This window comes from Phoca vitulina, unplaced genomic scaffold (genome assembly GCF_004348235.1).
Source record: "Phoca vitulina isolate PV1807 unplaced genomic scaffold, GSC_HSeal_1.0 scaffold24, whole genome shotgun sequence".
Classification (NCBI taxonomy): domain Eukaryota; kingdom Metazoa; phylum Chordata; class Mammalia; order Carnivora; family Phocidae; genus Phoca; species Phoca vitulina.
Genome location: NW_022589727.1, coordinates 24,664,889 through 24,688,667, shown reverse-complemented (window position 1 = coordinate 24,688,667; position 23,779 = coordinate 24,664,889). Strand labels below are relative to the sequence as shown.

General features: G+C 39.0%; 1 protein-coding gene across 5 annotated transcripts in view; it reads left to right on the top strand.

The window, feature by feature from the left end:
- The window catches only part of DLGAP1 (DLG associated protein 1), a 905,535-nt gene that overhangs the window by 270,539 nt on the left and 611,217 nt on the right, over positions 1-23,779 (top strand). The window lies entirely within an intron of this gene.

Below are 23,779 nucleotides of genomic sequence, written 5' to 3'. Positions count from 1 at the left end.
TCTTCCTGTGTCACATCTCTGTGAGTGGCAACATCATCTCTCTGGAGACCCAAATTAAAGTTTGGGAATAACCTCCTCCGTCATTAGTCCTCAAACCATTGGATTTTATGGTCTTAATGTCTCTCCGGTGCATTTCCTTCTCTCCATTCTTCCCACTGACTCTGTGTTGGTTCAGGGGCCTACCTGGTATCATTTCTTGCCTGAATTACTTCAATGGCCATCCAGCTGGTCCCTTCCTATCATTTCCCATACCAATCTAAATGCAAAGCTGGTCAGATCATTTCCCTTCTCCACACCTGTTGATAGTTCTCTGCTGCCCTCGGTGTAAAGATGAAACCCCTAGGATTGATGTTCATGTTTCAGCCCTATTTATTCTGGAATCTGCTTCAAGGAAGGACAGAGATTATGTCTCATCAGTTTTTATACCCTCAAAAATCTACCTTAGTGGCTTGTACTTAATTAATGCCCAAAACCTATTTGTTCAATACATAGGCAAACAGATGAAAATACAAATAAATGTTATCATTATACTTTAACACATGGGAGAGAAAGTACCTTATGAAATAACATAAGTGTAATTTATTTGTCACTTTATCACCCATAGATTTCTTATAACCTGGCCTCCTTCATGATAAACATAAATATTCATGTTAATGCTGATTATTGGCAAAAAAACTTCCTGAAAAACATTTCAAATGATTAGAAATTAAGTTATATTAATTTCAGCAATAGTGTATTTTTATACTCATTAAAAATTAATGATTCGGGGTGCCTGGGTGGCTCAGTCGTTAAGCGTCTGCCTTCGGCTCAGGTCATGATGCCAGGGTCCTGGGATCAAGTCCCACATCAGGCTCCTGCTCAGTAGGAAGCCTGCTTCTCCCTCTCCCACTCCCCCTGCTTGTGTTCCCTCTCTCGCTGTGTCTCTCTCTGTCAAATAAGTAAATAAAATCTTTAAAAAAAAAAAGTAATGATTCATGGATGATATATTGACACCCTATTAACATAAATATTTGTATCATTAATGATATTGTTAAAAGCATATGGCACACCCATTAGGCTACTTAATTTTCATAAAGGTCTTATGGTGGGGTGTAACTGTCCCTATTGTAAAGCACTGCACCCTATCCCCTTCTCTTACTTGTCCAGATTAATAGCAGAATCAGTCAGTTTGGGCGTTTTGGACACAGTTGATGTATTTTAAGGACTAAATGACTCTGGCAGCATCCTATGATCCAGCAAGACCATCTCAAAGTCATCCTGTTTGATGACACTTGAAGCTCAGTGTCCCTTGCCCTTCCATCAGTACCATTCATTAGGCACAAGCTGCCTGCCTTCCTGTCACAGAGTTAAGTGATGTACAACTGGAGCTTTGCAGATTCTAATACTGCAGGGAAAAATGTCTTCCTGTTGGGAATATCTGCTCTTGCAAAAAGAAACCCAGGAAAGAAGCAATATATACAAAATGTGATAAATGAGCACAGTTTTAAAAATGTATACAAAACATGTATATGTTTATATTTTTAAAGAGACTTTCTTAGAACTGCTGAAACCTGAAAATGGGCTTGCATTCTCTTTCTCTTAACTGGGTGAATGAGCTGTGAATGATCCAAATAAGAGAAAGGGTCAGAAGGAAAGCTGAAATAGAATTCAGAAAAGCCTCATTAGTACAATAAGTTATGTTATCACAAAAATAGCATCCCAACACTCACCTGTAGTGATAGAGTCATTTTACATGGTGATTCATTGCTTTATCCTGTCCGGAGAGATTAAAGGAAGATCTTGACCATTGTTTCCCTGCAGAAGCTTATTGAGTGATTGCTGATATTTCTGTGTAAGATGAAGGGAAAAGTGATTTGTCACCAAATCTTTCAAGCAGGATCGGTGCCAACCTATACCAGTTCCATTGGGGGCTATCTAGGATATTCGCTGAGGAAGCACTTGAAAGGACAAACGTCTTACTGGGCTCTAATGTGATATCAATTCGCATCACCCTTTGCCATTTGCAATGAATAGGTTTAAACTAAAGCCCCCCTCCCCCAAAAGTCCCATTAAGCAATCTCTTTCAATAACTCTAACAATAATGAGAAGAGTTAATGCATACTCAGGGCAAAGTCTGTAACACTGTAATATTGGTCCATCTTTTTTCTTCTGTACTTAGGAGTTATAAAGAAAAGATGTTTATCATTCTCTACAAGCTGCTCATGAATAATGCCATTAGTAATTCACCACCCCGCCTTGTAAAACCACCCCGTCTGCAGACCCACTGTCCTTACAAGTTTAGAAAATCTGTGAGATTTATTGTTATCTTGACTCACTAAGCAAAGTGGCTACACTGGACAGCATGGGCCCTTCTCACTCTTGAACCTCAGTGCTCTGGTGGAAAAACCTAGTGTCTACCTTTAACTTCAAAAATGCATTATTATAAGAGGATTAAGCTACGTTAGCCCTTTTGAATTTTATTGTTCCAACTTCTGGCCAATTCTTGTGCTTCTTTGCTAATTCTAATTAATTCTAATTATTAATGCTGTGAGCTCTGGCCTCCAGGTCAAGAAACTGGATTTGTGGTCCTAGTTTGGCCAATAATAGCCTGAGCAACGCCAACAAGTCTCTCTTGGGTTCAGTTTCCTTATTTGTAAATTAAAGAGTTGAACTAGATCAGAGTTTTTCCTTGCACGCCAGGATTGCCTGAAAAACTTAGAATGGATTCTAAGGGCTCACCCTGACCTAGTGAACTAGAATCTTCTGGGGACCTGGGTTAAGGAACCCTCTAAATTTTCTTAGGTGCTCTTATGCAGCTGTTTTCTATCTGAGAGCCACTGACATACATTTTATGTCCACCCCTGCTCCTCAATTTCATGTTCATTCTCCAAGGGGCTAGCACCCCCCTTTTACCTGCAAAGTTTACTGTTCCTCTGGCCCATTTTCCTGAGTGGTATCCTGTGCATAGGAAATAGTGAATGAGTCAAGGCAGTAAAAATCATGTTTACAAGTCTCTTTCACTTGAATCATCCTTTCCTTCTCCTACTCCAGTACACATCGGGCATCAGTGAAAATTTGGGGAGTCAAATTTTGCAATCAGTAGTGTCTGACCTCAACAACAAGAGAGCCGGGTCATGCCGTGACCTGACTTTTGCTACATCTGTACCCATATCCTGCCATCACTCTCCATCTTGGACTTGATGCTTCTGGTTCTGATCCTAGGTCCTTCTTCTTCCATTCATTTATTCATTCCTTCATCTGTAAATGCTTACCCAACACCTTTTAATTACCATACACTTGATAGGAAAATGAGTTCGATGGTGACCCTAGCTGAAATGGTGCCAGCTCTCAGGGAGTTAACAGGCCTGTGAGGTACACAGACAGATAATGACTTGACAGGTAAAAAATGTGTGAGGAGTGATAGAGGTCATAGGGCATGCCATGGGAACACGCAGGAGGATTAACTAACCCAGTCCACGTAGTTAGGAACAGTTTTCCGAGGAAGCAAATTTTAAGCCCAGGCAGAACTGCTGAAGAGAATTTAAGCTGAAGGAGGACATGCTCAAGTCCAATGAAAAATCACCTGTGAAGACTCAGAATTTTAATGGGGTAAAGCTGAAGTCAGATGGCAATAAATAAAGGAGTAGGTGGAGGGCTAGAAGTATAGACATTGAATATTTTGTCCTTTCTATTCCTGGAAATCTTCCCTCTGTGTGCTCCCTGTGCATCCACCTCAGTATTACACTGACTACATGGTAGTGGCCAAGTGCTATGTATCTATCTCCCCCTTTTACGAAACTCAGATCTTTTAAAGCAAAGGCAATCTTGTTCTTTGTATCTTCAACCTCTTACACAGTGCAGTACATACAGTAAATATGCAAAATTGCCTTTCGAACTCAGCCTCCCTCTGCCTCTGTCTCCATCTTGGCTTCTCTTCCACCACCGCCCTTATGCATGGATTCTAAGGGCTCACCCAGCATCTTCCTGATCGATTATCTTGACCCCAAACCTGTTCTCCTATCCTCCATTCTTCACTTTATACCCAAAACAAGTTCTTTTTTTTTTTTAAAGATAAATATATTATGTCTTGTGTAAACCCTTCAGAGGTTAGAGGACAGAAATTGCCCATGTGGCTTTTCTCCCTTTCTTTCTGTATCTGGCTTCTTCACACTTTTTATATCATCATGTTTTCCACAGCAGTATAAGAATGCCTTCCCACAAACTTCCCTACACAATGAAAAAATCATCATCTCACAAGTCAAAGTGCAGAAGTAAAATGGTTTCTAGGCTCTACCTGTCAGGCCTCCAGCCTCACTTCTTTGTAATGAGTCTGGCTCAGCCTTTCTCAGTGTAATGCTTCATTATTAGTCTGGTAGCAAAATGGCTATAGCAACAGCTGTAAGTGTCCAACTCCAAGTTGATCATGTCTAGAAGAAAAAGAGGGACTTCCATGTCTCTTGTGGTTTTCGTATGATTTTTCCAGGGAAAGCCCAGCAACTTACTCTCAGGCTTAATATTCAAAAATGAGAAAAATGGAAGAGTTACTACCATGATTGATGTGGTTTAATCGGGATGTACCTGCTGGTCTGGGGCTGAAGTCATCTTCTCCTGAGCCAGGAGGGGTGGATGTGTGACTGGGGTTAGGGTTCTGTTAGCAGCCACATAGGGGCAATTATTGCTGGGTACACAGCTAATGGTGAGAATTGCCCTCAATGCTTTCCTGATCTCCCCAACACCACTTCCTCTCCCAGGAATAAACCACTCTCAATAACCCAAATATCCTAGTGCTATCTGGAAGTTTCTTCCTTACTTCCTGTTCTCCTTCCCTTGGCTAACTCCAGGCTCTGCTTTATAGTGTATTTTTAGACATATTCTTCTCTCAGAAAAGGATTTAAATTTGATATAATGTAACCATCATAAATATATTTAAATATAAAACATGCAATCTTTTTTAATTTTACTAAGTTAAAACAGAGGAGCGTACATTTCAAATGTTTGATGGCTGTATCAGTGTAAATTATTCAACTTGAAGACTTAATAAAAAGAATACTTTGAAACAATCAAGGCAGACGTGTTTGTCAAATATTCAGGATTAAAAAGGAAATCTCTTACACATACACACCTGGCTACTGTTCTTTAAATGAAAATGTTGTTGGGGCACCTGGGTGGCTCAATTGGTTGAGCATCTGACCCTTGATTTCAGCTCAGGTCATGATCTGAGGGTCGTGAGATCCAATCCCATGTCCAACTCTGTGCTTAGCACAGCTCTGCTTGAGATTCTCTCTCCCTCTCCCCTTCCCCTCCTATCTCTCTCTCTCTCTCAAATAAATAGATAAAATCTTAAAAAAAAGAAAATGTTGTTTCCTTTTGTGACCCTCCTATTGTCTAGCAAGAACAACTTTAGTTTGCCTGTTTTGGCCTCTTTTTATGGCTCCAGTTCATTCTTCCTAGTAACTCCCAGGTTAACCTGTGGTAATTCACCACTGCTATAACCTTAATCCTCACTCCGTGGGCACCACAGCCAAAGGAGCTCAGGTCTCCTGCCTTCTGTTGCTGGTGGATGTGGGTGCACCATTATACTAATCAGTTTACTTCAGTGCCTGTGCATTGATTCTTGACACTTTCCTCTCCCCTTTGATGGAGGCAACAGCTTTTATCACCCCTATGTTCTTTTCCCTGGCTTTTCCTCTGCCAGAGAACAGTTACTGTTGTTTACTTTTCTTCCCACTACTTGGCAACTTAATTGTCACTGACAGCTACTGTGGTCATGTAGGAACTCTTTCTTCTGTGGTGACAGATTACCTCACTGTTATGGCTGCCATTTTGGCTTCCGCTGAATGAATGTCTGGATAACTGGCTTGTTCTCACAGCTCTCATTCATATTCTCTCTCTCTCTCTCTCTACCTACCTCTCCCTCCCTCCCTTCTTTCCTCCCAATTTGTAATATTTTTACTATAGAAATTAGGATCTATTTTCCAAACACACAATTTACAAGTGAACTTCCAATCACAGTCTGCAACTAAGGTGGAGACAACCTCTACAGGAAATCATAATGGCAGAGATGTTATCTCTTATTTCCTCTTCGATTGTTTCAAGAATAAGAGCAATTTCCATTTTAAAATTTGTGTGATAAAATGTCTCTATGTAGCTAAATGTTCACTGAAAATTATGAAAAATTCTTCACAGATACAGATCCTCATGGTCAATTAAAATTCTAAGTATTTGAACTGAAACAGATATCTGGAATCATCATTTGAATGGAAAAAGTAGCTTTCCTGCAAAAAATGTTTGACTTCTGGTTAAAAACTCACAATTTGGGGCATCCATTCTGCTCTACACTTACCAGTGATTTAACACAAATAACAAAAAAAGGAAAGTTTAAAAGACAGAGTTAGGATTCCAACCCAGATAAATATATCCCTGGGCAGAAAATGTCCAAAAACAGGCATTGGTGGGTGACAGTTTGTGCTTTTGGGGTTACAAAGACTGATGTGTTCCATGTAGAGGACGGTGTGGACCGAGGCTCTGTGTTTAGTCTGTCAAGGCCAAGAGGCTGCTCCCAGGCACTCCCAGGAACCATGACATCTGTGGAGCCACATGAATAGAGAATCAATCTGCAGAAAGGCTTGTTGACTATCCCTAATGGATAATTCCTTTGAAGCCTTTAGGATTCAGGTTAGATGTTTTCCCTTGCAGGGTCTGCATTCTTGCCTCCTTTTCTTCTATGATGACGGAAGGGTGGTCCTTCTTCCACTTCAGTGCCAATCCACCACCTGTGCTTCAATCCTGTCTACTCCAGCTTTGTAGGAGGCAAAGCAGAGAGCCTTTCTCTTCTGTATCTTCAGCTCCTTGGTCTTTGCAGCCTCTTTTAAATAAACACTTAAACATATTCAGTTCACCCTCATCCTAAAGAAATTATTTCTTACCTACATGTCTCCCTCTATTATTAATCGATGCCTTCTGTGAATCTTTTTGTAAATCAGCAAATAAGGATGCCTTCCGGTGAAATAAGCAGGAACGTTGTGGAAAGGAATGAAGGTAGGAGTAACGTAGGAGTTGGGATATTCCTCTCTTTTGTGAAGTAGGTGGCTTATTCAATGGCTAAGAATAAAGAGGATGGAAAAGAGAATTTTGGGTGTGGTGGCCTGGCATGAAGAAGTAAAAAGTACAATACTGAAGCTTTGAATGGTGGTTCAAAAAGAATATCCTTATCTGATAGTAGGAAGACCCTTGACTGCTGATGTGGACCCTCTCCAGGTTCCAGGTGGATATTAAAGGCTGGTGGCCACAGTTTCTCTCCTCTGACCTGAGGAGGCCCTCAGATATGTGGGCATCACTGATCCTTAGACCTTAATGAGGGTGACATTGGGGAGCAGGAGCCATTTCCTTGTACCCTCAGCGGGTGTGAATACTTTGTGCTGCTTATTTGCTGCTTTCATAGTAAAACAGGTGCAAAAACCCTGAAAACTAGCCTTAGTCATAATTTTTTTTTTTGCCAATTTGAGCCTCAGCTCTCCTTTCTTGTTTAACCTACTTAGCTAACCTTTAGAGTCATGTGAAAGCTGAGAATGCTTGTTTTAGGCAATTGTGAAAGAAGTCTATTGTAAAGGAAAAATAATGAGAAATTACTTCTCGGATACCTATTAACCCAAACCTCCTCTCTCAGTCTCCAGGCATCTACAACTCAACAGGTCAAAAAATTAACTAATCTCTGCTCTCTAGCCCACTATCATTTCTTCTAGTATCTTCCAGTTAAGGCATCATCCACCTTCCCATCATCCACACTAGGAACTTAGCCCAGGGCTCTCAGTTCTGCCCCCCCCCACCCCCAACCTGCTGAAATAGGCAGCTTCTTCCACGTTCCCACAGCTACAGTTCTAGTTCTGTCTCTCAAAAAATTCCTTCTTATTGGCCCTCTACCTCTAGTCCCATCATCCCTATGCCTATCCTTCACACTATATGAGTTACCTGTTTAACCAAGTGCAGTTTTAATCAGGTCAGTCTCTTGCTTTAGAATTCGCAGTTGGATGTGGTTTCTCTTTATTTAAGGCCGTGCTGTCCCATGGTACTTTCAGTGATATGGAAACATTCTGGATCTGTGCTGTACAGTATGGTGGCTGTGAGTCACACATAGTGATTGAACGCTTGAAATGTGGCTGGTACAACCAGGAGATTGAATTTAATTTAATTTAAATGTAAATAACCACACATGGATAGTGACTTTCATATTGGACAGTGTAAGTCTAAAGGATAAAATCCAAAGTCTTCAGCATGATAAGATCCTCCAAGGACCAGCCACAGCTTTGGTGCCTTCCCTCCCCCCTCCCATCCTCTGGGCACCTGTGTTGCAGACTCACACAGCTACTTATCTCCTCAGAACTGGAAAAGGACCTCATGTGCTGACTTATTCTTTGTGTGTGTTGGTTTGTGTATATCTTGTCTGATACATTCTTTCTCTTCTTAGCCTCCTGTTAACAACTATAAATCTCGTAAGGCTATGCTCAAATGTCTTCAGACATAAATTGACTTCATTTTCAGGATTCCCATCCCAATTTGTATATTCTCTAATAAAGCATTTAACGTACTCCCTGGCAATGATTTGTTTCCTTATCTATTATCCTAAGTCTCATTTTTTCCCCTTAAATGGTCAGTTAGAAAACAAGTTTCAAAATTTATGACTTATGATAGATAACTAATATGTTGGGAGGAAAAGAGTCAAGCTAAATTTCAAATGAATTATGAAAGAGAAGAATGAAAAATAAAGTAGGAAGAGGATCATCGTAGTTACCATCACTATATACTCAATGCATATGTCTTTTGAGGGAATTTAAGGGAAAGAGTTGACTTTGACCTTCACAGAACATCTAACATTTTCCAATTCTAAACTGTATTCTTTTACCTCTTACTTCGTCTGTATTTCAAATGTTTCTATTTGATCTCTTAAAACTAACTAAATGATAAATTTTCCATTGAGCACACCATATATCTTTCAAGGTTAAGCAAGAGTAAAACACTTTTCCTGGATTTTCCATTGTGAAATTGATTGGAGGGAGGGGGATGATATTTTTGAAGTGGTTCACTGTGGTAGGAAAAAAAACAATTGTCAGTTAAAGCTGCTAAATACAGCCAGCCTTGAAAATGTTTTATAATCATTATAAAAAATCAAAGTGAATTAATAATATTTTTTAAATTTCCTGGGAAAATAACTCCCTGCTCATTGAAATATCTTGGCAACATTCCCACCTTTTGAGTTCACTGGAGGATGAAGAGAATAGCATCTTTCTTGTCCTGATTTTATAGAAGGCAAGGTAATCTGCTATGTTTTTGAGGATGATATTACCATTTTTAAAAAAGTGATTATTTAAAAGAGTCTGCTCCTTAGTACCTATTCAAATTATTCTGGTTTCGTTGACACTATTATGTGCAGACAGTTGAAAGAACTATGGCTATTAAATGAAGTTGAATGTTATAGGAAATGAATACATAATGACTGGGTTTCTGTTACTTTCTATTTTTACTATGTTTTATAGTCAACCAGATTTAAAACTATGACCCATGAGTTATTTGACAGTCAAATCTAGAAATGCTCATAATCCTAAGCCTCTTGTTTTTGTGGGAATGGTATCAGGAAAGAATTTTGAGAGTGCCTAAATGTTAACCCGGGTACCCCCTCTTTTTATTCCTTTCTGACTGCCTGAGGCTGAGTGGGAAAATTTTCTATGCTCCAAAGCACTCTGTATACATGTACATTGATCACTTAATTTACTGGGTTACATTGCAATTAGATGTATATATTTCTGCATCCCCACTGGCCTGAACTCATTGAAGCTAAGTACCATGTACTATTAGTCATCAATGGAGCCCAGCACATTACCTTAATCTAGAGATGCACTCAGCACATATGAAGAGAAGGACGACAGAAAGGAGGGAATTATTTTGGGGGCAAAATTAATGATGAGTGCATTCTCATTCAATTTTAAGAGACCTAAAAGCTCCTGATTTTAGGAGACCTAAAGGCTTTTAAGTAAGAGCCCAAATAAAAACTCATGGCAAAACAAACTTAATATTTTTAAAAAATTAATTGAGAACTACTTCCATATTAAAGATCTGAAAAATGGCACTGACGTCCACCCATTTCTGAAGTATTTCCTCATGACAAATTTGGGACCTTTGAAAATATTCAGTGGCTATTTCAAGAATGTATTTTTGCAGCTTCGGAGTATTTTATGCTATCTGCTTTAAAATAACATCTTTTTTTAAGAGTTCAATATTTTAATGAAATGATTTAAGGACCACTTCAGAGAGACTATCTGCCAATGTCCTTTGTACTATTAGAATGCAACACGATTTCAATTATTGTTTCCCAGTCAAATAATATTTGTTTAGCATACGTCATTTATGTTGGAATAATTGTTGCCATGTGAATGAGGGAATAGGTGTGGCTCTATGTTAATTTTGTTGCTGTGTCTCTGTTATGTTTTACTGATACATGAATGCCACATTCCAGGGTCTCCTAAACTAGAGGGTCAGAATTTAATTATGTTCTCGTCTACATCAGTAATCTACTGATTACAGCCATGCCCACATCATCTTGATCCACCTCGGATTATGCTGGTTATATTTATTAGAGAATTGTGGTCTGATTTGGTGAATTTACAGTGGGGCTTTGGAATGGATACCCAAGAAGTCACCATTAATTGTTTCGTTGCTAATTTTAGAGATTAAAAGATGATTTTTGTAAAGGCTTTGCCTGAATTTGCATGTTAGCAATCCCGTATGCAGCCAACTTCCTTAAGAAAACTTACCTTCAAGTGTCATGTGCAACCATTGAGCATTCAAGGACCTTGGTTGCTGTCCCTTGACCAGTAGCTACTCGCATAGCACTATGCTATGCTCTCTCCTTTATCTACTATCCCCAACAAATTTCTTTTTTGTTATACATCTCAAAGCTTCGTCATCTTAATATCTAACTTCATTTCATAAATCCTATTCTGAAATATCTTAGCCTGCATAGTTCACCAAGCAAAAGAATGGTATGAAATTTCTGGTCAGAAATGACAAAAATCTTACTTTAAAACCACTGCTATCTTTGTTCTGCCAAACAGAAGTATCTAAAATGTCATGAATTGTATTAAACATTGGCAAAGACTTAGAGTTTGAAAAATTATAAGAATGAATGAATACTTGCCAGCATTAGTGTGATGTTGCATTTTCTACTTTGGTTATTATCAAGTACGGAATTTTTACTTAATTTTTTTTCTTTTAATCTTTTAGAAATATTTTCTAACTTTTTTTCTGGCTTGCCATAATGTGTTCTTATCAATGTTGGTTTTAACTGGATTTTCTTTTTCTACTGGATGTGGTCTTTCTAACCAAATTTTACTCAAAGTCTAATAGAATTCAGTAGAGCAGATTCTCATTACAAAGTCATCATGGTAATAATGAAATGAAATGACCCTAATTTTCCTAGGACCTTCATATTTCCTGCTTTTCCTACCTCCCTAGCATTCTGAAGTAAATCCTTTTGGAACTGTAGCTAACAAAATGGTAACACTATTGTGGGAATTGTGACCAATCACTTGCCTCACACATGGAAATTAAGGCAAGAATTGCCCTAGCTTCAATATACAGCTTCTCTCCCTGCCCCATCCAAAAGATTGTGTTCCAGTGAAAGCTTTCTCAAGCCAAAATAGTATAAAGTGAAGAAGCAACTTTTAATTTTTTAATTAATTTGAAATTAATTCATTAATGTGAAAAAATTAATTAATTAATGTGAAAAAATTCCTAAGAATCCCCAGACCCAAAAAGTAACTTCTTTTAGGCTTTTCTCATACCTTTGGGCACATCTTGCTAACAGATACACAAAATCAATCACGTGAGGCACAGATGATGGCAGATACAGTTCAAAGTTATGGTGGCTTGATGCGGAGATGCTGAGAGTAGTTCCCAGGGACGGAGCTTGGCAGGGGCCATCCTTGCTGCTTGAGGACATTCTCCCTCTCTAACAGCTCACTGCCAGACAAACACTTAACGCTGTTTTCATTTTTTTGCAAAACTCCTCTTCAGATTTTTTCAGTTAGCAAAAACAGGTAATAATATAAGTCTTTCATAGAAGCGAAGTGGCTGAATGCGAACTTTAAAAACTAGGAGATACCTGTATACTAAAGTTAGTCAATTATAATTTACCTGTGATCTACTGGAGGCATTTATCCTAAAATAATTACAATCATGGTGTTGAGTATCACCATAATTATCTAAGATTTTTTGAAAATTCTGATCAATACAAAAAAGAGAGATCTATAAATATTAGAAACAGTAAAATAGTGATTCTTACTCTTTATATATTCTTAAATATCTTTTAGATCAAGAGGAATCAATTGAAGAAAATTTACTTAATGAAATGTTGGTAATTTGACAAGATAGAAGATTCAATAATCAATTTATTTTTATTTTTTATTGTTATGTTAATCCCCATACATTACATCATTAGTTTTAGATGTATTGTTCCATGATTCATTGTTTGTGCATAACACCCATTGCTCCATGCAGAACGTGCCCTCTTTAATACCCATCACCAGGCTAACCCATCCTACCCCCCCTCCCCTCTAGAACGCTCAGTTTGTTTTTCAGAGTCCATCGTCTCTCGTGGTTCGTCTACCCCTCCGATTTCCCCCCTTCATTCTTCCCCTCCTGCTATCTTCTTCTTTTTTTTTTTCTTAACATATATTGCATTATTTGTTTCATAGGTATAGATCTGAAATTCAACAGTCTTGCACAATTCACAGCGCTTACCAGAGCACATACCCTCCCCAGTGTCTATCACCCACTCAGCCCATCCCTCCCACCCCACCCCCCACTCCAGCAACCCTCAGTTTATTTCCTGAGATTAAGAATTCCTCATATCAGTGAGGTCATATGATACATGTCTTTCTCTGTTTGACTTATTTCGCTCAGCATAATACCCTCCAGTTCCATCCACGTTGTTGCAAATGGCAAGATCTCATTCCTTTTGATGGCTGCATAATATTCCATTGTATATATATACCACCTCTTCTTTATCCATTCATCTGTCGATGGACATCTTGGCTCTTTCCACAGTTTGGCTATGGTGGACATTGCTGCTATAAACATTGGGGTGCACGTACCCTTTCGGATCCCTACTTTTGTATCTTTGGGGTAAATACCCAGTAGCGCAATTGCTGGATCGTGTGGTAGCTCTATTTTCAACTTTTTGAGGAACCTCCATACTGTTTTCCAGAGTGGCTGCACCAGCTTGCATTCCCACCAACAGTATAGGAGGGTTCCCCTTTCTCCGCATCCCCGCCAACATCTGTCCTTTCCTGACTTGTTAATTTTAGCCATTTTGACTGGTGTGAGGTGGTATCTCATTGAGGTTTTGATTTGGATTTCCCTGATGCCAAGCGATGTTGAGCACTTTTTCATGTGTCTGTTGGCCATTTGGATGTCTTCTTTGGACAAATGTCTGTTCATGTCTTTTGCCCATTTCTTGATTGGATTCTTTGTTCTTTGGGTGTTGAGTTTGATAAGTTCTTTAGAGATTTTGGATACTAGCCCTTTATCTGATATGTCATTTGCAAATATCTTCTCCCATTCTGTCGGTTGTCTTCTGGTTTTGTTAACTGTTTCCTTTGCTTTGCAAAAGCTTTTTATCTTGATGAAGTCCCAATAGTTCATTTTTGCCCTTGCTTCCCTTGCCTTTGGCGATGTTTCTAGGAAGAAGTTGCTGCGGCTGAGGTCGAAGAGGTTGCTGCCTGTGTTCTCCTTTAGGATTTTGATGGACTCCTTTCTCATGTTGAGGTCTTTCAACCATTTGGAGTCTATTTTTTTGTGTGGTGTAAGGAAATGGTCCAGTTTCATTCTTCTGCATGTGGCTATCCAGTTTTCCCAACACCATTTGTTGAAGAGACTTTTTTCCATTGGATATTCTTTCCTGCTTTGTCAAAGATTAGTTGACCATAGAGTTGAGGGTCCATTTCTGGGCTCTCTATTCTGTTCCATTGATCTATGTGTCTGTTTTTGTACCAGTACCATACTGTCTTGATGATGACAGCTTTGTAATAGAGCTTGAAGTCCGGAATTGTGATGCCGCCAGCTTAGCTTTTCTTTGTCAACATTCCTCTGGCTATTCGGGGTCTTTTCTGGTTCCATACAAATTTTAGGATTATTTGTTCCATTTCTTTGAAAAAAGTGGATGGTATTTTGATGGGGATTGCATTAAATGTGTAGATTGCTCTAGGTAGCATTGACATCTTCGCCATATTTGTTCTTCCAATCCATGAGCATGGAACGTTTTTCCATTTCTTTGTGTCTTCCTCAATTTCTTTCATGAGTAGTGTATAGTTTTCTGAGTACAGATCCTTTGCCTCTTTGGTTAGATTTATTCCTAGGTATCTTATGGTTTTGGGTGCAATTGTAAATGGGATCGACTCCTTAATTTCTCTTTCTTCTGTCTTGTTGTTGGTGTATAGGAATGCCACTGACTTCTGTGCATTGATTTTATATCCTGCCACTTTACTGAATTCCTGTATGAGTTCTAGCAGTTTTGGGGTGGAGTCTTTGGGGTTTTCCACATAAAGTATCATATATTCTGCAAAGAGTGAGAGTTTGACTTCTTCTTTGCCGATTTGGATGCCTTTGATTTCTTTTTGTTGTCTGATTGCTGTGGCTAGGACTTCTAATACTATGTTGAATAGCAGTGGTGATATTGGACATCCCTGCTGCATTCCTGACCTTAGGGAGAAAGCTCTCAGTTTTTCCCCATTGAGAATGATATTTGCTGTAGGTTTTTCATAGATGGCTTTTATGATATTGAGGTATGTACCCTCTATGTCTATACTCTGAAGAGTTTTGATCAAGAAAGGATGCTGTACTTGGTCAAATGCTTTTTCTGCATCTATTGAGGGGATCATATGATTCTTGTTCTTTCTTTTGTTAATGTATTGTATCACGTTGATTGATTTGCGGATGTTGAACCAACCTTGCAGCCCAGGGATAAATCCCACTTGGTCATGGTGAATAACCCTTTTAATGTACTCTTGGATCCTATTGGCTAGTATTTTGGTGAGAATTTTTGCATTGTGTTCATCAAGGATATTGGTCTGTAATTATCCTTTTTGATAGGGTCTTTGTCTGGTTTTGGGATCAAGGTAATGGTGGCCTCATAAAACGAGTTTGGGAGTTTTCCTTCCATTTCTATTTTTTGGAACAGTTTCAGAAGAATAGGTAGTAATTCTTCTTTAAATGTTTGGTAGAATTCCCCTGGGAAACCATCTGGCCCTGGGCTTTTGTTTGTTGGGAGATTTTTGATGACTGCTTCAATTTCCTTAGTGGTTATAGGTCTGTTCAGGTTTTCTATTTCTTCCTGGTTCAGTTTTAGTAGTTGATACACCTCTAGGAATGCATCCATTTCTTCCAGGTTGTCTAATTTGCTGGCATAGAGTTGCTCATAATATGTTCTTATAATTGTTTGTATTTCTTTGGTGTTGGTTGTGATCTCTCCTCTTTCATTCATGATTTTGTTGATTTGGGTCATTTCTCTTTTCTTTTTGAAAAGTCTGGCCAGGGGTTTATCAATCTTGTTAATTCTTTCAAAGAACTAGCTCCTAGTTTCGTTGATCTGTTCTACTGTTCTTTTGGTTTCTATTTCATTGATTTCTGCTCTGATCTTTATTATTTCTCTTCTCCTGCTGGGTTTAGGCTTTATTTGCTGTTCTTTCTCCAGCTCCTTTAGGTGTAGGGTTAGGTTGTGTACTTGAGACCTTTCTTGTTTCTTGAGAAAGGCTTGTATTGCTATATACTTTCCTCTTAGGACCGCCTTTGCTGCATCCCAAAGATTTTGAACAGTTGTGTTTTCATTTTCATTGGTTTCCATGAATTTTTTTAATTCTTCTTTAATCTCCTGGTTGACCCATTCATTCTTCAGTAGGATGCTCTTTAGCCTCCATGTATTTGAGTTCTTTCCGACTTTCCTCTTGTGATTGAGTTCTGGTTTCAAAGCATTGTGGTCTGAAAATAGGCAGCGAATGATCCCAATCTCTTGGTACCAGTTGAGACCTGATTTATGACCTAGGATGTGATCGATTCTGGAGAATGTTCCATGGGCACTAGAGAAGAATGTGTATTCCGTTGCTTTGGGATGGAATGTTCGAATATGTCTGTGAAGTCCATTTGGTCCAGTGTGTCATTTAAAGCCTTTATTTCCTTGTTGATCTTTTGCTTAGACGATCTGTCCATTTCAGTGAGGGGGGTGTTAAAGTCCCCCACTATTATTGTATTGTTGTCAATGTGTTTCTTTGCTTTTGTTATTAATTGCCTTATATAATTGGCTGCTCCCATGTTAGGGGCATAGATATTTACAATGTTAGATCTTCTTGTTGGATAGACCCTTTAAGTAGGATATAGTGTCCTTCCTCATCTCTTATTACAGTCTTTGGTTTAATATCTAATTTGTCTGATATAAGGATTGCCACACCACCTTTCTTTTGGTGTCCGTTAGCATGGTAAATGGTCTTCCACCCCCTCACTTTCAATCTGGGGGTGTCTTTGGGTTTCAAATGAGTCTCTTGCAGACAGCATATCAATGGGTCTTGTTTTTTAATCCAATCTGATAGCCTGTGTCTTTTGATTGGGGCATTTAGCCCATTTACATTCAGGGTAACTATTGAAAGATAGGAATTTAGTGCCATTGTATTGCCTGTAAGGTGACTGTTACTGTATATTGTCTGTGTTCCTTTCTGGTCTATGTTGCTTTTAGGCTCTCTCTTTCCTCAGAGGACCCCTTTCAAGATTTCTTTGGGCTGGTTTCGTGTTTGCAAATTCCTTTAGTTTTTGTTTGTCCTGGAAGCTTTTTATCTCTCCTTCTATTTTCAATGACAGCCTAGCTGGATATAGTATTCTTGGCTGCATATTTTTCTCATTTAGTGCTCTGAATAGATCCTGCCAGTCCTTTCTGACCTGCCAGGTCTCTGTGGATAGGTCTGTGGCCAATCTAATGTTTCTACCATTGTAGGTTACATATCTCTTCTCCCGAGCTGCTTTCAGGATTTTCTCTTTATCTCTGAGACTTGTAAGTTTTACTATTAGATGTCGGGGTGTTGACCTATTTTTATTGATTTTGAGAGGGGTTCTCTGTGCCTCCTGGATTTTGATGCCTGTTTCCTTCCCCAAATTAGGGAAGTTCTCTGCTATAATTTGCTCCATTATACCTTCTGCCCCTCTCTCTCTTTCTTCTTCTTCTGGGATCCCAATTATTCTAATGTTGTTTCGTCTTATGGTATCACTTATCTCTCGAATTCTGCCCTCGTGATCCAGTAGTTGTTGATCTCTCTTTTTCTCAGGTTCTTTATTTTCCATCATTTGGTCTTCTATCTCACTGATTCTTTCTTCTGCCTCATTTATCCTAGCAGTTAGCGCCTCCATTTTTGATTGTACCTCATTAATACCTTTTTGATTTCTACTTGGTTAGATTTTAGTTCTTTTACTTCTCCAGAAAGGGTTTCTCTAATACTTCCATGCTTTTTTCAAGCCCAGCTAGTATCTTTAAAGTGATGATTCTGAACTCTAGATCTGACATCGTACTAATGTCCGTATCGAGTAGGTCCCTGGCAGTCGGTACTACCTCTTGTTCTTTTTGTTGAGGTGATTTTTTCCATCTTGTCATTTTGTGCAGAGGAGAATAGATTAATGAGAGAACAAAATGCTACCAGCGTAACAACGTCCCCAGAAAATATACTCTAAACAAATCAGAAACGACCTGAAGCAGTGGGAAAAGAAAGGGAAAGAGAGAAAAAAGAAAAAGAAAAAAAAAAAGAAAAAGAAAAAGAAAAAAATAAAGATAAAAACAAACAAAAACAGAACAGAACAAAACAAAACAAAAACAGAATGTGATCAAATATGATCAGGCTGGTATATAGATCAGTGCCACACACTAGATTTTGGGTGTATTTTGGTCTGTTAGAAGAAAGTGCCTCCCAAAATTTTAAAGAAAGAAAAACTTATATATGTACAAAAATAAGGGTTGATATGATGAAGGGATGGAATATGACTGTAAAGATGGAAATTTTTAAAAATTTTGTAAAAGGAATTGATAAGAAGTTGTTTGAAAAAAGAAAGAAGAGGATTTAAAAAAAAAAAAGGAAGAAAAAGGAGAGAATGTGATCAGGCAGGGGAGTAGAAAAAAACCATACACTAGAGATTTAGGGTATATTTTGATCTGTTAGAAGAAACTATCTCAAAATTTTAAAGAGAGAACAACTTATATATATATGCCAAAAATACGGGTAACTACTATGAAGGGATAGAATATGACTCTAAAAATGAAAAATAAAAATGTTTTTTTAAAAAAGGGATTGATAATTAAAATAAAAAAATAAAAAATAAAAAAGGGATTGATAAGATGTTGGTTGAAAAAGGGAAAAAGAAAAATTCAAAAAAAAAAAAACCAGTTAAAAAAAATTAACTTTGAAAGACTAAAGAATCATGGTAAAAAAGCCATGGATTCTATGTGCAGTATTCCCCTAGTGCTGGAGTTCTGCTGTTCTCATTGATCGGTAAACTTGGTCTTGGCTGGCTGTTCTCGTGGATCTTCTGGGGGAGGGGCCTGTTGCCGTGGTTCCCAAATGTCTTTGCCGGAGGTGGAATTGCCCCGCCCTTGCCCGTCCGGGCTAAGTAATCTGCTCAGGTTTGCTCTCGGGAGCTTTTGTTCCCTGCAAGCTTTCCGTACAGCTTTGGAGGCCCAGAGTGAAAATGGCGGCCTCCCAATCTCCGCCCCAGAGGAGCCAAGAACTCGGGGCCCCGCTCCTCAGTGCGCCCCCAGAGAAAAGCCGTCAGTCACTCCTGTCTCCCCGGTCTCCGGCCTCACTCCGTGCTCACCCGGCCTGTGACTGAGCGTTTCTATCTCTGGCACCCGACCCCGTGTGGAGTCTCCAAACCCAGCAGATCCCTGCGGTGCGCTCCCGCGCCACTCCTCCCAGGGGAAGAAGGTGAGTCTCCCCGGATCTGCTGCTTGTTGGGTCCCTGCTGGAGGAGCAGTGGCCCGACTGTGCTGCGGATCACGGTTTATGGCAACCCCGAGCTGAGAGCCCGTGCCTGGGCTCTGTCTCTGCAGCCGGCTTCCCCGCTCCGATACCTGGGAGCTCTGCCACACTCAGGCACCCCCGGTCTTTCTGTGACCCCGAGGGTCCTGAGACCACACTGTCCCACGAGGGTTCCACCCCCAGTTTAGCCACTGGAGTGAGGTCCCTCAGCGGACCCGACTTTTAAAAGTTCTGATTTTGTGCTCCGCGGCTCTATCACTTGCCAGAAGCAGCCGACGGAGGCCCCTCCCCCGCCGTCTATCCTCCTGAATATCGCCTCAGATTCACTTCTCCACACGTCCTACCTTCCAGAAAGTGGTCACTTTTCTGTTCAGAGAGTTGTTGCTATTCTTTTCTTTGATCTCCTGTTGAGTTTGTAGGTGTTCAGAGTGGTTTGATCCCTATCCAGCTGAATTCCTGAGACCAGATGAAATCCAGGTCTCCTACTCCTCCGCCATCTTGCTCCGCCCCCCCCATGTTTTCAATAATCAATTTTTGTGAACATTCTTTTAGAAAACAAAATGGGAATATCTCATTTATCTTCGCAAAATTACGTGATATAGCTAGTAATCACTTAAATAAGAAGTACATATAATCCATGTGAATGGAAAAATCATGAGAAGACATATTTCTATTTTTTTTTTTAAAGATTTTATTTATTTATCTGACAGCGAGATATAGCGAGAGAGGGAACACAAGCAGGGGGAGTGGGAGAGGGAGAAGCAGGCTTCCGCGGAGCAGGGAGCCCGATGCGGGGCTGGATCCCAGGACCCTGGGATCATGACCTGAGCCGAAGGCAGATGCTTAACGACTGAGCCACCCAGGCACCCCGAGAAGACATATTTCTAAAAGAGAATGGTACATATTGTAGATATTTCAGTTCTCTACAGTTTAACAGATTTATTGTAATCCTAACAAAAACATCTTTTTTTAAAACTTTAATTATTTTTAAAGTTTGCCAGAAATACTGAGGAGGAAATAAAACATAAAAATGAGTCAGGAGATCAAAAGGCAGCATTGAAAGACATTTGTCCAACAATAATTAACATCATGTGTTATCTTGAGAATGGAGAGATGGATTAGTTAGCCCAGAAATAGATGCTGACATATATAGAAATTTAACATATTATTAGAATGATCATAAGTCTGTGAAGAAGAGAAAAATTATTCAATACATAATATTAGAATACTTGGCTAACAAAAAGAGAATGAAATGGGTATAAATGCTCATCTCATAGAATGCAGTAAAATAAATCCTTAAGAATTAAAAAGTTATTTTTTAAAAGAGCACTTGAAGAAAGTTTGATCTAATATTTATCAAATGTGTAAATGGTAAAAAAAAAAAAAAAACTTGTGCTTTCAAAAAATATAAAAATAATAGAAAAATATTTAATATCAAATTTCTTCAGTTTCTAGGTATCAAAAATCTCCATATAAAAAGGCATAACAGAATGTTGCATATTTATTATGCAAAATAATTATAACAATTGAGTGAAAAGACTAAAGTATTTCAATATATAAATGGACACAGGTATGGACAGACAATTCACAAAACAGGAACCATGATGATCAAACAAACATGTAGGAAGTTATTCAGCCTTATAATTAATAAAAGAAATGCAATTAGGTTTAATTTCTCATCTATTAAAATAAAAGCCCACAATAAAAGTAAGGCTATTCATCATCACTAGAGTACTGTGCAAATAGAATTTATACTATTATATATAGTATACAAATAACTAATATACTTATTCTACAAAAGCCATAATAAAATGTATATCCATTGATGTCCTTAATCTTATTTCTTGCACTCTGCCTAAAGAAATCTTTCAAAATACATGAATCTTATAACTTTATATTTCCAAATTTTGGAAACAATAGGGAAAACCACATGTAAACTACAGTACATTCATTTAAGAAACTATTATGCAGCCATTAAAGATGACCATTAACAAAGCCTGCAGAGCACTCAGAAAACACTTGTAATCCTATTGTAAGCAAATAGACACAAGATACAAAATTGCATATGCTTACAATAATGTAGAATATGGTTATTAAAAAAGACTAGAAGGAAATGCATCCATAATATTAACAGTTGTGTTTGGGTAATGAGACTGAATGTATAACCTGGACAATTATAAATGTATTGAAATTCAGAGCCTTTTGAAGAATGGAATTATTTATCTAGATAATCAAGCTATCACTATGCTGCTGAATTCCCTATAAAGCTCTTGAGGAAATGTTTTTCAATCACAATGAGACCCTCACATCCTCTTTTTGATATCAAGAATGCCAACACTCTCAGAAGGAAGAACTACCAATGAGGGAGGTAACCTTGTCTCCCCATCTTTTCCATGGTCTTAAAGCTAACTCATTAAAATAGTTTTCTTGTAGTTTTCCAAAAATGACTTAATACCTAAAGGCATATCTAGAAATCAGAGATTCTCCATGTATATGCGCTGATTATTTTAAGGCAATGATTAAATGGGAGAACATTCCCCCCCCAGTTCAGACATGTCAGATGATATTAACATAATTACCTTTTTCTTTTTTTTTTTTTTTTTTTTTTGAGAGAAAGGCAGAGAGAGACAGCAGGGGGAAAAGCAGAGGGAGAGAGAGAACTCAAGCAGATTCCACACATGGAGCCGGAGGTGGGGCTTCATCTCACAACCCCAAGATCAGGACCTGAGCCGAAAACGAGAGTCTGACGCTCAACCTCTTGAGCCACCCAGGCACCCCAAAATAATTATCTCAATTCACCAAATTTGACACCAATTGTAAAATACACTGTGTGTACCACTGAGTCAAAAGAAAAAAAAAAAAAACGTAAACTATGATATGCCATTGACTGTAAGAAACAGCCTTGTCTCATAGATGTTAATTTTTTAAACGCATATTAAAATTGATGAAAACAATGATGCCAACTTGCTTATAATCACTCCTCCTTTACCCTAATCAGGAAAAAATATCTGACAAGCAAGAAGAGACAAGGCTATTGGCCTCCAGGGTGGGCAGGAAGTCTGAGCTGATGACCAGTGTCTCTGTGCTGCTTCCTTGAGCAGCTTGCACACAGGCTCAGTCTGGGTTTCCAGTTTTCCACTTTCCTGCTCACAAATGCTCCGTTATCATTCATTGCCAAAAAAAAAAAAAGAGAAGGTAGGTCTATGGTAGGCCTTTCATCTAGAGCACCACCCAGGTGTGTGGGTGCCTGCACCTCTGTTTGGGATGATGAGCACTTGAGCCAGAATATGCCCCTTGCTGACCCTCTCCCATTTAGTTTCCTGTTCCTCCTCCCAAAGCTTGCTTTTTGCTTGAGCCACAAGATGCTGTGGTGTTTGTGCACCATTCCAATGCAAGTGAGAATGGCATTGTTATAAGGAAGATATCGAATGTATCTTTTTTTTTTTTAGATTTATTTATTTATTTGAGAGAGATTGGAGAGAGGGTCAGTGGGAGAGGGAGAGAATCCTCAAGCCGACTCTGGGCTGAGTGTGGAGACTGACACGGGGCTCAATCCCAGGACCCCGAGATCATGACCTGAGCCAAAACCAAAAGTCAGTTGATTAACCAACTAAGCCACTCAGGCACCCCAATATTGAATGTATCTTAAGTGAATTTAAGTATATCATTGAAAAGCTTAAGTGTGCAACAAACCATTTGATATACACCTATAAGGAGTTTGGGGAAAAAGATTATTTGTAGCTTGAAGCCAAGTACCATAAAAATCTTGTCCTTATTCATGTTAAAGTTCTGGCAAAGTAGAGAATGTTAAAGATACAATTTTTAAAAAACTGCACAGGGGAGCCTGGGTGGCTTAGTACGTTAAGCAGCTGACTTCAGCTCAGTAAGGAGTCTGCTTGTCCCTCTCCCTCTGCCCCTCCCCCTACGTGCTATCTCTCTCTCTCAAATAAATAAATAAAATCTTTAAATCAACTGCATAATGGGAACATTTACTACAATATGGTAACTTGAGTTTGCTCATTTGCTGATATTTCTGGCAACTCTTTCATCCTATTAAATTTGATGGACTTCATATTTCAGGTTAAAGAGTTGTTCTATTATCAATGGTAATCCTCATGTATTTTTAGAGGACTGGAAAAGATGGTATCTGTCTGAGGCATTATTTAAATATGGATTGTTCAAATACCTTCTTTAATGATATCTACTAGTTGTTTACTGGCCACATCACAGTACTTAAAAGAGGAAAAATACACGTTGTCATGGCATTTATGGGGGTAGAAGCTCCTGGCTTTCATTGATAAAACACTGATTCAAGGGACACCTGGGTGGCTAGGTCAGTTGGGCTTCTGCCTTCGACTCAGGTCATGATCCCAGAGTCCTGGGGGAGCCTGCTTCTCCCTCTCCCTCTGGGCCTGCCGCTCCCTCTGCTCGTGCTCTCTCTCTCTCTCTCTCTCTCTGTCGGTCAAATAAATAGATAAAATCTTTAAAAACAAAACAGAACAAAAACACAATACTGATTCGAGATGCCCTGGAGCCTGGTTTCTTTCCCAGAAGAGGTCATGACCCTCTCTTAGAAATACAAGAATCGATTTCAGCTTCTTTCTCCTCAAAGCTTTTCAGCTGCCCACATACTACAGCACTTACGAGGCCTCTGAGGAAACAGTGCTGGCTCCCTACTCTGGTCAGGCAATGTTTTCTCCTTTCTCAATCTCCAGTATTCTAAGGGTTTCAGCCAACACCTGAAT